The sequence below is a fragment of the Numida meleagris genome, chromosome 5 (genome assembly GCF_002078875.1).
Source record: "Numida meleagris isolate 19003 breed g44 Domestic line chromosome 5, NumMel1.0, whole genome shotgun sequence".
NCBI lineage: Eukaryota > Metazoa > Chordata > Aves > Galliformes > Numididae > Numida > Numida meleagris.
In genome coordinates this window covers 70,771,115-70,787,936 of record NC_034413.1, presented here as the reverse complement: position 1 = coordinate 70,787,936, position 16,822 = coordinate 70,771,115, and the positions used below count along the sequence as shown (strand labels likewise).

Here is a 16,822-nt window from a genome sequence, read left to right as displayed (position 1 = left end):
TCACCTCACCTGCTCCCTAATGACCGCATCCGCAAACCACGAGCCGCACCGCGATCTCTGGCGGTGAAACCACACTGCTTGAGCAATAAGCAACCCTTGCATTTCTGAAATTAATAAAGTTAGTTTGAACCTCAAATGTCACCTATTTGCTTTCCTATTTTCATAGGTGATTTCACTAAGCAGAAGCGCTTGCTAATCCCACATTCACATAGATAGAAGGTCAAAGTTGGTCAGTGAGCCAAGAAATACCATATCAGGGTTTCTTTCCTCTCCAATTGAAAGAGGTATAAATTGTGGAATTAGTGTATTGATTGAAGGCTACAACTTCAAGCAATCAGTTTTTCTGGCTTGACAAGATTATTTTATCCTACTTTTCTTTTATTATTATGTGTTGTATTTGAGTCATCCTTCAGGCAGATGAAGTGACAGCTTGATTTAACTCAATAAAATCCACCAGTTAGGAAACCTACTGAGCCGAACAAAAGATGAAAACGGCTGCGAGGGGAAGGTGCACAGTTAGTGTAAGCAAGCATAGCACGCTGAAAGAAGGCAATATTAACCGAAATTAGGCTCTAATCAATGCATTTCTGTGGAAACTTGGGAGAAATTTGTAGGACCTTCGTGCTGGGCCTGCGAACAGATAATGCTGTGGGGTTTTCTTGATTTAAAAAAAAAAAAAAAATTAAAAATAAAATTTCTGCAACATTATCAAAAGCAGTACTTTCATCACAGCTGTGCTTTTGCTTAATTGCAACCAGTCAGGTAACAGTTTTTGACAAATTTGGAAGGAAATGCTTAAGCAGGGTTTTATAAGGGCATGGAGATAAAATAATTTCTTCATCAAGTGTTTGGTCTTTGTTTATACGGTGGTGATCTCAGGCATGGTTTGTTTTGGCAGCAGGTGCAGGGTTGTGAGCTGACCTCGTATGAGAGCTGCCTGCCCCCCAGCTCCTCTTTCCTGCTTCTACTTTGCCCAAATAAATGACTCTCTTTTCCCCCTATCTGCATGGGAAATAAGTCAGTTGATGTACGATGGAGACTGTAATGTACTAAGGTGGAAACTTGCTGAAGCAAGTCCCTGAAGTGTGCCAGCTGTTGGTGGCGAGGTGCAGGCAGGCAGCCCCAATTGCAGCGGTGCTGCGGGGTCTGCTTGCTGGTGGCAGTTCTTCACAATGGGGAGAATGCCAAACTGGTGTGTAGAAGAATCTGTGAGCTATTCGGGAAGATGCAGTAGAGAAGGGTGACTGGAGGCCGGGTATTTCTGCAGCTGTGTGATCCTGTTTGTAAGTAGTACTGCTTTCTCCTCCTTCCACTGGATCTGCTCACCGCGAGGTGGGTGATTCTTTTCAGTGGGATAGGGAGTAACCTCCTTCCAGTTCCCACTGCTGCTTGGAAAATACATTTAGGTGTTAGGACCTGAGGGCACCACACAGCACCCAGTGAGACCCTGTGTGTAAACAGAGCAGCGCTATGGTCCCGCCGCACTGGCTGTTAACTGAGCGTAGCTGGCACAATAAATCAGGATTGTTGTACCTTGTCCTGTTCTGGTAGGTTTCCTGGAGTTCTGACACTGCCCTCAGCAATTGGCCTTGATTTCCTTTGGGACCACGTTGCTGTTTGATTTTTTTTTCTGTAAAGAACTTTGCCCAGCAGCAGGAAGACGTGGCTCTGGCTGCCACCAGGCCGCTGTGCCGCAGCATCCCTCCAGCAGCTGGCGAGGCCTGGAACACGCTCACTTTTTGGGTCTGTCCAGGGTGGGAATAGTTCCAATTTCTCCTTTCTCCTCCTGAAAGCCTCAGCACATATTAAAGTAGCATATTTTGAGAACTGCTTTATTTGGGAGCGGAGTACAAGATCAGAATTCTCACTGCTGATTCATAAATAACTTCCTGCAAGGTTTTCTTGCGGAGCCTTTTGGCTTACTAGCAGAATTTTTTGCCACTTCTAAGAATGTTTTGCACTTGTGCCCTATAAGACATTCAGATGCATTAGAACTGCTTTCAGAGTTACAGCTCATGGCGTATCAAATCCCATGCTCTGAACAGTATTCCCATGGCTAATAACAATAATCGCCAACCAGTTGTATACCATTAACGTGGTGCACCTGACTCCGCTGCACGTGATTTGAGGGCTGGCAGTTCCCTGCCCGTTGCATTTGAGCCCCTGTCATTAAGGTGATGTCGGAGCACGGAAAGGACAGCTCCGATTGCCAGTTCCATGCGGAAGACCAAACTGCTGCATAATTATTTTAAAAACAGACTTTGTGACTTTGACGGAGGGAGGACCGCGCATTAACATTTGTGAACTCGTGTGTAATTTCTCCCACCCGACATTTCTTTACCACTTAAAATTGTTTTCGTCTTCCTGGGGAGGAGCGCGTGTTGCCGTGATCTCCTTAAGCTGCAGTTTGGTAAATGACTTGTTTAAATTTAAGGAAAAGAGGTTGTTGATAAGTATAGTTTTCTAATACTCTTCCTCAGCTGTCATTTACTTTGACTAAATTTATTTAAACCACCTTAACCTTTCAGAGAAAGGCCAGGAGATGTTTAAAAGAATAATATGTGTCTGACATTTTGGTTTACCAAAAGGACACCATCATAATTCTGTAGTGCCTCTGTTAAAAATAAGCGAAGAAGAGGAAACGAAAATCTTTTTCTTTCTGCTTAATTTTGAAAGAGTAGAAGGGGATTTGATAGATAGTTGCATTAGGAAGTGACCTGCGAAGGTGATCACCAACGGCATGGATCTGTCAGCACGCCAGGAGATGCTGAGCATCCTCCACGTGCAGGTTGGCTTTCTCTCTGTGTTTGGTTGGCAAGCGCGTGCTCCTTGTGCTGTGCCTGACACTGACCTCTCCTTGGCTTTACCTTGGCACGGGGCACCGATGTCGGCCAGGTTTTCTGCCTCACTTTAACCTCATTTTGTCTTTCCTTTGGAGTATTTCTTCTTCTAGCGATTCCTATTTCAGCATTCCAGAGCCTTGGTAGCTTCGTGTCAAAAATCTTTAAGATTTAAAGATCTTCTCACAGAGCTGTACAGCTTCTTCCACTCACTTTTTTGTTCTCAATGAAACTGCATATTACTGAGAATCGATAAGCAACACAAGCATGGAAGTTTTTATGTGTTGTAGTTTTGTTATCCTGTGACTTCAGGTGCAAGTTTCAATTAAGTCTCCTACTTTCATGGGTTTCCAGCAGATCGTGGCAAACACACCTGAATTTTAGCAGCAGGTGAAATACAAAGTAAAACATCATCATGTACGTGGCGTTATTTTTATGCTGAATTCATTATCATCCGCAGGTCTTGGGAGAACTATTTGGCTGATGCAGTGATTCTGAAGTGCAGTTGCAGGAGAATGGTGTGGGAGAAAGTTCCATATGCAGCTCCAGCTTTCTTCAGGTTGTGATGAATGTTTCTCCTAACTCTGCGTTGTTGCTGCAGAAATACCTGCAGCAAGTGCTTGTGTGCAGCAAGGCTGACTGTGTCTGAAGCCTTTTGGGGCAGCCCGGGAGGGCTGAGGCTGAGCAGGAACACCTCTCCTTTGCAGAGCTGGCTCTGACTGAAGCACCACCCCAACCCCAAATGCTGCTCTGAGATCTTAGCAGAGGGGTGAGAGCTGTAATCGGAAAATTCCACGTTTCCAGTTAGAGTTTAGTGCTTCTGAGGGATTTATGAAATGAGGGAAAACAGTAAAACTAGAAAGAGGAAAAACTAATGATGCTACAAATGCGTGGGTTCTATTTCACTGTTTCATTACGCAGAAACGTAGTGGATCATCCACTAATCCTATCCTAAAATCTTAAATAATTGTGCGGCATCCCATTAAAACCAATAAAGTTGCTAAGTGAAGTAAACACTGCAGAGAGAATAAGTGGTTTTGGGATGGGGAATGTTGGCTACGTAATTGATAGAGAATCAGATGTATCATTTATTTTCTCTTTTAAGAGATGATTGGGTGGTAGTGGATACTAGCTTGCAATTAATTGGGAAAATAGTGCTTTCTGTTGAATTGCTGGCTTGGTGTAGTCTTCTTGCTTCACTTCTTAAGCCCTGCTGCTCCTAGGGCTCATCTTGCACGTAGTACTTTAACTGTGTTGTATTGGTGATGATGGGTTGATAGCTGGATTTGATATCTTACAGGTCTTTTCCAACCCTAATGATTCTGTGATTCAGTGATTCTATTATTTGTGAGGGATTTTATTGTTTATTAGTTCACAACATTCAAAAGGCGTAGTGATGTCATGGTTGTATACCCGTTCACATTATTACTATTATCTTATTTCCATGCTAACACTGGCATAATGAGTTGCTGTACAGGGTGAACACTTCATGATGTCCCAGTTTTCCCCTCCCCCTGGGTGGAACAATAACCCTGCCCCACTGCACACCTTTGGCCAGCAGGCAGTAGACATGCCACTTGCCTTACCGTGGGCGTCCAACCTTTGAACTTTGCTGGGCCACACTGAGTGATGAGGAAGGATGTTGGTCCGAATATAAAATATATGATATTGTTGGTATAGATAAGTAACAAGCATGGTGTGAGAACAGTCAGATGTGCTTGTTATTCACCCCAACGTGCTGCTGTGCTCAGTGTGTGCTGGGCCTAGGACTTGCCGCCCACTGGGAGCCCTTGTGCCATTTAGCTGTAGTTTTTTGTTTTGCTCAAGCCAAGAGTGGTAATGGATTCAGTTTTTGTAGATAAAATCTTGTGTGGTACTTCTGGCCAGCATCCATACCTGCGGATAATGCTACAGACTCCTAGTTTCTCCAAGGAAAAGAGCACCCCGTGAATTGGGCGTAGAAGCTGCATTAAAAGTAATTGGTAATTTCTGTGAAAGTATTTTCTTCTGCTAAACAGAAGGATTAAAAACTCCTGTAAAATGTATTAAGACATGGCTGCAAAATGACAGAAATCAAAGTCTCCAGGCTTCAGACCGTGGCTGGAGGTGCACTCCTGCCCTCCTGTCCTTCCCAGCCGTTGTGCGAATTAAGGGCAGTGTCAGCTATGACTCCGCGTTTCCCAGCTTTTGTCAGTTTGTGTCACAACCTTAGCATTATTTAAATGAACTTAAAAAAAATATTTAATATTCATCTTCAAGCCGTAATTTCTGTTAGTAAAAGTGACATTTTGTAAAGTTCATTATTTTTTTTACAGAGAAATCTCAGGCACTTAAAAAAAAAAAAAAAATAGACATTGAAGAATGCATCAGTGGTGTCTCCAGGCTAGCAGTCATCCCTACAGTTTGTCATTTTAATATGTGGATACCTGTGAGAAAGATATTTGATACCTCCTGCATTATTTAGCCTGACCCAGGCTTCCAGCTGCTTGGGAATTGAATCCATCAGCACGTGCTGCATCATAACACCTTCACAGCTCCTTGGCGTCCAATGGATGCCCATGACTGTGCTTCTTTTGACGCTTCTGTGTGGTGTTTTCAAGCAGTGGTGCACCATGAACTCTGTCAGGTTTGTCTCCAGCTGTGGTTTCATGGGTGCGCAGCACGGCATGGGCACCACGAGCTCTTTGCCCAGTGTGTGCTGGGTGAATGATCAAACATTATAATGACGTGGGAGAAGTGGGATGGAGATGCACATTGTCCGTGGCTCTTTTAGGAGTCCCCAGTATAGCTACAACTCTTTATTTTGAAGTGGTGTTGCACTAAGAGGCAGCTGCCCTTCTGTGGAATAAGGTTATGCTTACAAGGGAAAGCCATCCTTTTGTACTTGTATCTCACCACTGGTTGGAAAAAGCAATGGAAAAGGCAGGTTTTTGCCTGATTGTGCAATACTGTTGAGTGAATTGTAATGTAGAATTTATTCCTGCTGGGACAACTGTAGAAGTGGTCTAGTGGTTGGCGACCCTGCCCACGGCTGGGGGGTTGAAACTGGATGATCTTCGAGGTCCTTTTCAACCCAGGCCATTCTATGACTAGTGCCTAACGCCTAATTTTCAGCTGGTTAGAAGTTTTCAGTCCACACTTATTCATTTTGATGTGGTGTTTGACAGCAGAGAATGCCATTCAGATACTGCTGCTTTGCCAGCACGTGCTCCCACCATCCAAATTGCTGAGTGGGTCTGAGCTCTTCCATGTTTCCACGCTCAGGGAGCAGCTAGCAGGCAGGCGATTCCTTAGCCATTCCAGGCCTTGAGAACTGCGTGCACACCAATGTTAAATGTGCTATGATGAGTAGGAGTGGCAGCAGGACGTGTCCTTGTGATGCTTCTGCACAAAGCATCTATTCACGTTGCTGTAGGGCAAGCCAAGGGAGAGAAGGTTTCAGGACAACCTTTGTTTCCCAAATGGAAATGGGGCTGATCAGCCTTTAAAGTTTGGTACTTCTACGTCTTTTCATTTACAGGAACACAACAGAAGGAAAATGTGTTCTGCAATAATTTTCTTAGGGGGTACGGTTATCCAGATCCTATAAAGTAAAAAAAAAAAAAAAAAAAGAAAAAATTAAATTGATATGTGAGTTGGGAGATATGAAAAAAAAACCAAAGCACCGTTAAATCTGAGGAAACTTCAGACAAATGCTACAGAGGTCAAATGCCTGGTGCAGGCAGGGTGTCTGATGGGAGCAAAAGCTGATTTTGCTAAGACAGGTATTGTGATTTTCTTCATCTAGAAACGTGCCTCTAACAGGAAATAAGTAAGTAAACAACAAAACTCTGTATTCCATGGGTGGTTTTGCAGAAGGCAGGCGGGTTCTGCAAGTGAGATACCTGAAAGCATCTGGAGAACACCAAAGCTTGAACTAGAGATGGACCCACACTCAATCACCGTTTCAGCCACTGCAATCAGCAGCCTTATTCTGAGCCTCATGCCAGCAGACTCTGTATCCCCTTTTAGATAGCAGCTTTCAGAACATGCACAAGTGTGCAGGCAGGTTGCCCTGGCAGGACGCAGCATTGCAGCCTCTGTAACTGATGGGATGTAGTTCAGGGTGTTCTTCAGTACTGGTGAAACAGCAGAACTTGAACTTGTTACTGTGCCCTAAGAAGAAGCGAACAGAGAGGCTTTCTGAATTCGGGAGAGAGCAGTTTGCTGTACCCTGGAGCTGCTTCTGTGAAGTGACAGTGTATGTAAATGACATAGGGATTGTTCAGCTAAGATTACGATGTTTATAATTACATGATAGTTACAACATGGCAAAGTGCACGGCTTCTGCTGGTTCTTTTAACTCCCTTTGCAGGTGTTACAGTCGCCTGCTGTCCAGACCTGCAGAACAAACACCCGTGTCCTCATGCTGGGTGGGGTTTTGCTGCAAACCCCCAGCAGGTTTGGATCCACCTGAGCACGCTGAGCACCGCCAGCAGAGCCCCCAGCTCACAACCACGGCTTTCAGTGAGGCTCCTTTGCAGGCTGGCTCCAACCTCCTTGCAAATGGTCTGAGGAGAGTCACAGTGAGCTTAAATAACAGCCAGCTTGTAGGGGACAATCTGCAGGTGGCTGCAGGAGCGACAGAGGTGTTAATTGTTAGGAGCGCATCCTTTGCAGCCTACGGTAGGGAACATCCCTTAGCTGCAGGTCGGACTTGACGATCCTCAGAAGTCCCTTCCAACCCATACGATTCTGTGATTTTGTGGCTAGAGATGTGTGCACAGTAGTCCCTTGTTCCAGCTGAATGCCAGCTCAGGAATTTGAAGCTCAGCCCTGACAGATAACTTTCAGAGGACACCTCTCTGCTCTTTGTGTCCATCAGACAGGAGTGACTGCTGGCCGAGCCGCCCATCACTGCCCGCAGCCGTGCTGCAGCCAGCCCAGGACACACCTGCTGCTGGCACACACCTGGAGACATCACCCGTCCCCACGTCCTAGGCTCTGTCCTCGTGCTGATGTTTCCGTCAGGCGGCATTTTGCCATCTTTTGTGGCATTTAAGGAGAGCTCCGGGTCGGTGCTTGTAATAAAGTGCATCTTTAATGGAATGACTTGGTGATGGAGAGTGTAGGATCCTATAAGTAAGAGGAGAGGGGATCTGTTTGTCACAGTCCGTGCCTGCTGTCAGCAGCTGATTTTTGTCATACCTGAGCTGAGTGCTGTAAGCCTCCTGCAGGGGCAGGTCCCCTTCCCTTGCAGTGATGCTCCATCAGGTGCCTGGTGTCACATCCCTTGTATGACAAACATTTGATGTGACACTTATGCACGCAGGTTGCTCCAGAGATATTTTTATAGGTCAGACTAAATATCACACATCCAGCCCTTCAGTCAGGTAGTGGAGCAGGCTGTGATTGCAGCTAATGGTCTTGGAAGTTGCTATGGTGCCTGGTAAACAGCAACCTGCGGCTTCTGCTCTCCTCTGCACCCGAGCAAGGGGGCAGGTAGTGCTGGAGCCACTGGGTGAGTGGGTGCCAGCATTAGCTCCGGGTCGCTCTGTGCAATCAGCCAACCCGGCTGGCTGTCGTTTCTATTTTCCCCTCTCTGATGGAATCTCACCTGCTAGCTGACTTCTCCTCATCCCCCAAATTCAGCTGTGCCCAGCTGCTGCAGCTGTTCGGTGTCTGGATGTACCACACCATGCCCTATGTACCACTCTACAAGTCGGTGTGCCCTAAGTGACTTGTCTCCAGCCAGGGCTTTTGGTGAATGCTTGGGAAAGGAGTGTATGGGCATGAAGCATGGGAGAATGTGAGCAGGCGGGGCCTTGGAGATGCCTGAACACTGAGATTTAGGGAATTAGGCAGAGTGTAGGAGTTCCAGGCCTTACCTGAACCTCTTGGGCCTGTCCCCATTGGCACGCTGAAGCAAAGAACGTAACATAATGGTAAAGCTGGTACAGAGGGGTTTAAAGCAGTATAGAAGTTGGCCATAGCTGTTAGGATGTTGTCATCTAATGAAAAACTGAGGTTGGTGATAGTTGCTATTTGGAAACGTAGTTGCATAAAACAAACGTGATGGTTTTTAATTTTCTTTTAATCATCTCCCAGCTCCCTTTTGGCTGATGATTTATAAGATGGGCTTTCCTGATATTTCTCTGATGTCTTATGGGAGACTCTCAGGGAAGGGGAAGGGAGCACTGCAGTGTGAGTGCAAGCGAGCAGTGCTCTGCTTTGTCCCCTCTTCCTCCCACGCTCGCCGCTTGCTGTGGAGGTAATTCAGCACAGGAATCTCTGATTAGCTCAATTTCAATTATGCTTTCCTGTCACCTTTAAACAACCGCTGCTTAACCCATGTTACAGCGAACGAGTTGCAGATTCAGCAACAGATATCTACCCAATTATATTCTTTTATGTTTTCCAGATAATGCCAACCAGGGTTTGTATTTACTTACGCAGGGTATTCTCAGGCTCTGTGTGCTGTGGGTGTTTTTTATCTCCAGCTGACGCCACAGGGACTCTGTTGCAATGCTGTCTGTGAGCAACTCTGTCTAAACATCTTAAATCCTTCTAGTATAAATACAGAAAAACTCCACGTGCCAATTATTAAACTAGCACAAATGTCTTACTGATTTTAACGGCATTTGAGCGGTAGGGTTTTCTTCCTTAAGATAAACAACGGAACTAATTGGGATGCCACAAAAAGATCTGTTAAGTTAGAGGAGCATCAGGGACGTCCCTGCCTGAAGTGGTCAGAGGTGCTGTCTGGAGGGCAGGCAGGGGAAGGCGCTCGTGCAGGGACACGCTGCTGTATGCTGGGATTTAGGAAAGTGTGTAATGTGTGGAGCTTTGGAAGTGTGAAACTTACTTGTAAGAAGATGAGAAGCAGCAGCAGGAGAGTCTAAGGAACGGAGACTGGAGGCGTGCTGTGTGAGTATATATACATATATTTAATGAAATAATAAAATGAAGAAAGACTATTAATTCCAATTTATTATTGTGCTAGGCACTCACCAATACATAAGGAAATCTTCCTGGCCAAAGCTGCTCTCAGCCCATGAGGCAGGAAGGTGCATGGATCAGAGAGGGACAGGAGGAGCTCGCAGGGTGTCCCATGGAGCAGAGGTGTGCTGGAAGAATGAAGGTAGGCAGGGAGGATGGCTGAGGTCTTGCAGGAGGGCTGGATGCTGTGCCATTTCAGTATGTGCTCTAGAACCAGAGCCACAGTTGCATTCTGTTGGTTTTGCTGAGGATGCTGTGGTTTATGGGAGTTCTCAATGTTTATGAGTTACGGCCCACGGGGTGTGCTGTAGCATATTTATTGGTGCACAGAACAGACACTGAAGTTACAGCTAAATTTGACAAACCCTACCCTTTCATCAGGCGTTATCAGTTTGAAACGCAGGGGGTACTGTGCTGTGCAGCCCTGTGCCCTCGGGTTCTGCACAGGCACATCGGCCGTCCCGAATTCGTGGTGCCAGTCGTGCCGTCATCTGGAACTGATGTTAGATTTACCCCAGATTGTTTGAACAGAGCTCAGGAGAGGAGGTGGCTGTCTCCAGACTCCCTGTCTATGCCTTTCATCCAGTTCTGACATAATTTATTGGAAACAAGGGGAATTGTTTCAGAACAAGCATCCCTGACAGCTTGGCAGATTGATAGAGAGGTTTTCCGATTTCATCTCTTTTCCTTTTTATAATGATGCCTTCTGACCACTTGCCAATCTTTCAAGTACCGTTGGTGTTGTGATAGCAGATGCCGAGATAGCAAGTTCCTGAGTTAGCGTTGCAAAGAGGAGCTTATTTAATCAATTGTGCTCCGTCTTTTGGCTATTTATCCTCTTATAAAACTACTAAGTTTTCCAGTGACATGCGGAACGTGTGAACTATGAATTTTATTCAGCCGAGGAAGAGCCACAGCTAACGTACTGTGGGTGCTGAGCTGGCACTGGGAAAGCTGTGTCATTCAGAATCCAATCCTGCAGTGGGCAGAGAGGCAAAATTCTGACTGTCTTCCTCAAGGAAACACCGTGTGCCCACCCCTTAGCATCAAACACGTAATAGTTCTCTGCTTTAAGAAATCTGATATTTGCCCTGGGAAGCTATCACAGTGGTGGTGCAAAAGGAAAAGTAACACATTTTCTGGTTTACTTAAAGGTGGCATTTCAGGAGTGCTTGGGACACTTCTCCCAAAGAGCGGTGTCCGGTGTGGTTCACATACCAGTCATGAGCTGTCACTTCAAATGAAAACGAAGAAATACATTGTTAATGACTCTTTGGAGAATTTTACCAAATCTAGTCAGTTTTTAAAGTTTGTTTCTTCACTGAGAGAAGAAAATAGAGATTTCCCAGAGAGCACCCTTTATACACTAGCATTTCTATTTAGAAAATGAGCAACTTGCTGGAAGGGCTCTTCCCCTCCTGCTAGTTGTTAGTCTTCCGTTCTGATCCTGTGGGACTTAGCGAGCTGGGCTATTGCTGTCATGCTTTGTCCACGTGTGCATTTGCATGTGAGCTCTCTGCCTTTTTATAAAAGGCTGTGTTACATCCCGAGGTCCCGACGTGAAAGTGGAGGTGTCCTCACCTTGAGGTGTATTTCCCAAAAGAAAGGTGCCTGGAAATAACTTTTAAACATGTCGATGTTCCGTCTGTGCAGTTCTGATGGTCCGTCTCCATCTGAGCTCACGGATCTCCACGTTTGTATTTCAGCTGGCTGCTTCCAGGTGAGGAGATGCAGAACGTGAGCCACTGTGCTGATCAGTGGGTGCTGGGGCAGTGTGTTGCCTGCGTTGGTTCTGGGATGTTCCTTTCTCTGAGGCTGCGTTAGGCCCCAGTCCTGGCTTCCCACCCTCACACCCAGTCACACTGTGCTTTGCTGTACACTTGGAGGTGTCTGCCCAGCAGGATGTCCGCCGTATTTATTATTCTCTTTCCTAGGTTTCTCCAGATGTTTAGCTACAGGGTAGTATTAGGGAATAGCTGCGTGCAGCTGGTTGGGAGACACTGTGCTAAATAAGCAGAGCATCTGTGGTTTGTCTAGGGAGGCTGGATTTCAATTAATTAAATGCACACCTAACCTGCAAAGATCTTTTGCATTTCAGTTAAAGTGACTTCAGAGCAGACCCACGATCTGTTCTTGCCTTTTCAAATAACTGCTAGATCCTCAGCTGGCACAAAGCGTTGAGCCTCTCCTGCCATAGGTAGAGCTCAGTTTACACCAAGCAGGGATATGGATCGTGGCAGAGAAATAGGCTTTCGGTGATCCCAAGTACTGCTTGGATGCTGTAGTAGTTTATCTGAAATAAAATGTTTATTTACTTGAAAAGCAGAAAAAATGATATTATTTATATTTCGTTAATCATTTCTCTGGGACCATCATAAGCTCCACCTTCATGAATGTAAGAGATGAGCGTGTTTGTAGTTTTCTAAATTAAAAACAAAATCTTTGATATTTAGGTTTTAAATTTTTTTGCTTTTATTTATTAGAATCATAGAGGACGTCAGCAATACTTTAGTAGAAAAAATGATGCTGATGCAAATATCCATCAGAATCACAGCTCCAGGCTGCCCCACTCGTGGTTATGCTCCTGATGCTCCGATGAATTCTACCTTAATTCCCCATTAGGTTTTCCATCATTATCTGAATATTCAGAAGATGGATTTTTATGGAGAGGCATTCTACCACTGAAAGCTTTCCAAACCTGTCCCAGTATCTTTGTCCTCTAAATTAAATTACCTGATATATAAATGTTATCTATTAAATAATTTGGAAAGTATAGAAACAGACCGATGTTGCTGCGTTCCTGATCCACATCAGATGCTTTAGATATACGTTGCATTGCCACACCAGGTTGGCTGACGCTGGCCTTTCTCCCCTGTTTGTGGCTTTACACAGGTGGCCAGTCCTGAATGGAGCAGGGCCCAATTCCCTGCCATGTGAACCCTTCCAAAGCGTTTCCAAGCTCGTCCGTCAGGCACTGCTCTGCTCCACTTGTAAGATTCCAGGTGTGCTGGTGCTTTGCGCTCCATTCCCTTGACATCCCCAAGTTAGCAAGACAACTAGCTTGCCCTTTAAACCAGGGGAGAAACCTGCACACACATTTGGAGGAGGGTGCACTGTTCCTCTCAAGCTTTGCAGCTGTCCATCGCCAGCCCCGCGCTGCTGTGTTCTGCAGTGCCAGCACCTTCCTCCTCCCCCTGCCCTTCTGCGGTCGCTGCAGGAATGGGAAAACGCTTCTCCCTTCCAAAGGCTAACCAGCCCTTTTCACATTCCTTAAATAGGTATCAATACCTGGCTTTTACAAACAGGAGAAATTAAACTTTGTAGCATTTTGCTATTTGAATGACCTACTCAGTGGAATTACAGCGGCAAACTAATCCTTTAGGAGAGATGGCTCTATCAATCTTTGGATTTTTCTAATGTGGAAGCTACTCAATTGCATCTCAGAAATCAGGGAGGTAATTACTCATGCAGACAGCACAAAATGAAAAAAAAAAATGCAAGTTCTGCTGAGTATCCCTTTTAGAACAAGCAGTGGAACAAGGAAAACAACCTCTATAATCAGTCAAATTCTTCCACTAATTTTTCAGGTGTTGAAGGCTATAGTGAGGATACATGCCATGAAAGTTAACAAAGCAAAGTGGCTCTAACGGAGGGTTTTACCAGAGAAAAATGCCTCTTATTAGGCAAACATCCTATTTCAGATCTAGTTCTCTGTGTTACAACTTCATTGTTTAAAATAGACGTGCTCTGAGCTAAATGTATTTGCAGATCTCTTCCTCGGCGTTGGCCCAGGGCAGCGTTCTGCTGAGCAGAGTGCTGGGGCCGGTCTGGTTGTGTGCGGTGTGTGTCACCAACCCGGGGCAGGGAGATGGCCTGAGGGCATCCCGCGTCGCCTGGCATCACTGGTACAGCACAATGTATTTCGCTTTACATTCAAGTGCTGCTGGGTTGGTCCAAAGTAAAGAACAAACATAAAGGAGTATAAAGACACAGTAGAAGAAATGATGGCAGAGAGCTGGTGCTTCTGTACAGCTTAGATCTCTTTGAATCCTATCTAGATTATGAACCTAAAATATTTTTCTAGGGTTGGATACACCTTCCTGCAGGAGAGGTTCTGATAATGAAGTTGGTAGCTCTGTTAATTTAATGAGAAGCTTCCAAGCCAGTTTCTTTGAGATATCTGACACGGACAGTGCTAAAGTTGGCTTTCATGTAGGTTCGGACCAAACTCTTCAAGCTGGCTCCAACACAGCACTGTGACATTAAGGCTTTTATTTCTTTCACTCTATTGTGAGGTCAGGCTGACTGCAGCCATGCCTTCATCTGGTTGCACTAACCTGAGATGAACCTAACTTCTGTTAGTTTTCTCATACCGATGTCTACTTTTCCAATTGTACTCTGCATTTCTTGCTTGTCAGTGGAGGAGGTGCTGGTAGCTGATTGGAGCTGCTGGTGCTTGCTATTAGAGATGAGAAGATGTTTATTTTCTCATCCTATGATTTTTTTCTGAAATGTATGTTCTGCCCCGTGCTTTAGCAAGCTACCAAAAAAAAAAAAAAAAACAACAGATAAAACCTTGTGAAGGCCCACTAGGTTTGGTGGCTGGGCAAAGAAGGCATTGATCTCTGCGGTTGTTTCCAAGTCCTTTGCCACCAGATCTCCTGCTCCATTCAACAGCAACACTTTTACTGGTCTTCCTTCCTTCCACACATGACAATCATGGAACTGTTCAAAAATACTCAGCTCTCACTCTACTTTCCCTTCCCCATAAAGCGTGAAATATGTTTTTAATGTAAGCCACGTACCCTTAAACATCAGCAAAAGATTAAGCAAATACTTTGGAGAGCGTTACCGTATGAAGACAGCAGCGACTGCCACGTGCTGTTGTTGATGTCAGCGTGGGCCCGCTGACATATGCAAAGATCTTTTTAAAAAATTCATGAAGTGAGCAGTGGTACTTTTTGTTCAAATTTCGAGACTCCCGAGGAAACAAGGAGGGAGCAGGGCTGCTATCAAATGCGCTGTCAGTTAGATTAAAAATCAAAGGGATGCTTTAAATGAATGTGAGGGCCCAGAGGGTCTCTCAGTCACTTCACGCCAGATGCTGGAGCAGGGGTGAAGTCTGCTCGGTGCCCACCCTGAGAATTCCTTCCGTGCTCCGCTGTGTTTGGGAGGCCCAGCTTGTCTGCTCACATGTGGTTCCTAATTGGAAATAACGGTATTTGGGAAATACTGACTGAGCATAAATAAAGAGCGAGAAGTCTCAAAGTTCTTCTTCAAGCTTTCTTGATTACAGTGAAGTTATAGTGACTTATGCCCGTCCAAATCCAGCCGTGAAAGTAAGGGAAGTCTATGCAAATTCCTGCCATTGCTTTGTGTGCACGTCACTCAGCTTGTGAAAAAACATTCTACAAAAACAAATGCTTTGGAAGTCATCCTGCTGGGTAAGAATTCGTCTGTGTATTTGTGTGTTTTTAAAGCAAAAGCAGGAGCCTGTGGAAAGATGCTCTGTGCCAGCTGAACACCAGGTACCTGGTGTTCCGAACACCCCACACCTGCTCAGAACCCGAGCTCTGGTGTCACAGGCAGAGGAGAAATGCTCCCTGAGAGCCTGTGCTGAGTGAAGGAAGTCCCTGTTCTTGAATCACAGAATGGTTTGGGTTGGAAGACCTTTAAGATCATCCAGTTCCAACCCCCTGCTATAGGCAGGGACACCTCCCTCTAGACCAGGTTGCTCACAGCCCCATCCAGCCTGGCCTTGTGAGCTTCCAGGGAGGGGGCACCCACAGCCTCACTGGGCAAGACTGAAGACCGAAAACCTCTGGGTAGATGTTGCAGGCTGTGTAACTCCTTGTGCACTGAGGGTGTTTATTTTCCCTGCTGCTGCTCCTCTTGACCTCTGTCAACGTTTAGCTGTGTTTGTGTCTGGGCGCCCTCAGAGATAACCGGGTTTTGTTTTGTTTTCTGGGTTATTTTTGATAACTGTGCTTGGTTCAGCCCACTCTAGCCTGCATACACAGGGATGCAGCAGGAACCATGGAGGTGAGCGTGTCCTGAGTCTAGCTCTGACTCTCCAGATGTTCTGAAACAAGGGGACTGTGCTTCTGGTCTGGGCAACAGCATTGGTCTGTCTGAACCTCCCCTGCTTTCTGCTGACAAGGAAATAACTCTTTGGCTTCTGTCCTCAGCTGGTAGCACTGCTGTGCGTGTTACTGTTACACATTTCCATCACCCAACTCGTGGAATGGTTCAAGGCTTAATTATGCAGTATCTGCAAAGCACCTTAAGATCTGCAGATGAAAGGCTCCACAGAAGTGCAAAGTATTATTTTTATTGTAGGTTTCACAGGCAGAAGTGGGTGCGTGCTTGACCTGATAACGTTGAAAGCCTGGTGGGCTTGCCAAGCTTTAATATGATCTGTTAAGGCAGAATTAGTGGGGTGTCCGGGTCTGAACAGCCACGGCTCTGACGACAAAGGATTCACGTTCCCTGGCTGCTATGGGCACAGCTCTTGTGCAATTACTGCTGGGATTTGTGAAAGGAGAAGATATTTTTCACTGCTTTTTTTTTTTCTCCTTATTTTTACCCATTCGTAGCATCCTTCTAAATGCTCACACCGAGTGGATGTTTGCTCACACTTGATAGAAGTAAATGGTTTTTATTTTTAAAACTTCTTAAGGCAATAATTCTTTTTTTTTTTTCAAGCCTTGTGTAACGTTTGCCAAATTAGAAATATTTCTTCTTCGTCATTTATAGATCTTATAGTTGTGTATAATTGATACAACTCATGTCCGTGTGCTAGCAAAATATTTGTATTGTTTTATCCTAATTATTTAGATATCTAATCTTTTTTAAAAAAAAATCTAATATTTATCTATCTGATATCTTAGTTACGTATCTAATCTTTTTTAAAAATTTGTAAATTTAAATTAAAAAAATTCAGCAGAGAAGAGATGAGCTCTCGGCACGCGTACGTTTATACATATGCAGGCGCTCTCATTTAT

General features: G+C 45.1%; 1 long non-coding RNA gene across 4 annotated transcripts in view; it reads left to right on the top strand.

Annotated features, from left to right (window-relative positions):
- Positions 1–16,822, top strand: part of LOC110400045 — a 141,434-nt gene that overhangs the window by 37,832 nt on the left and 86,780 nt on the right. The window lies entirely within an intron of this gene.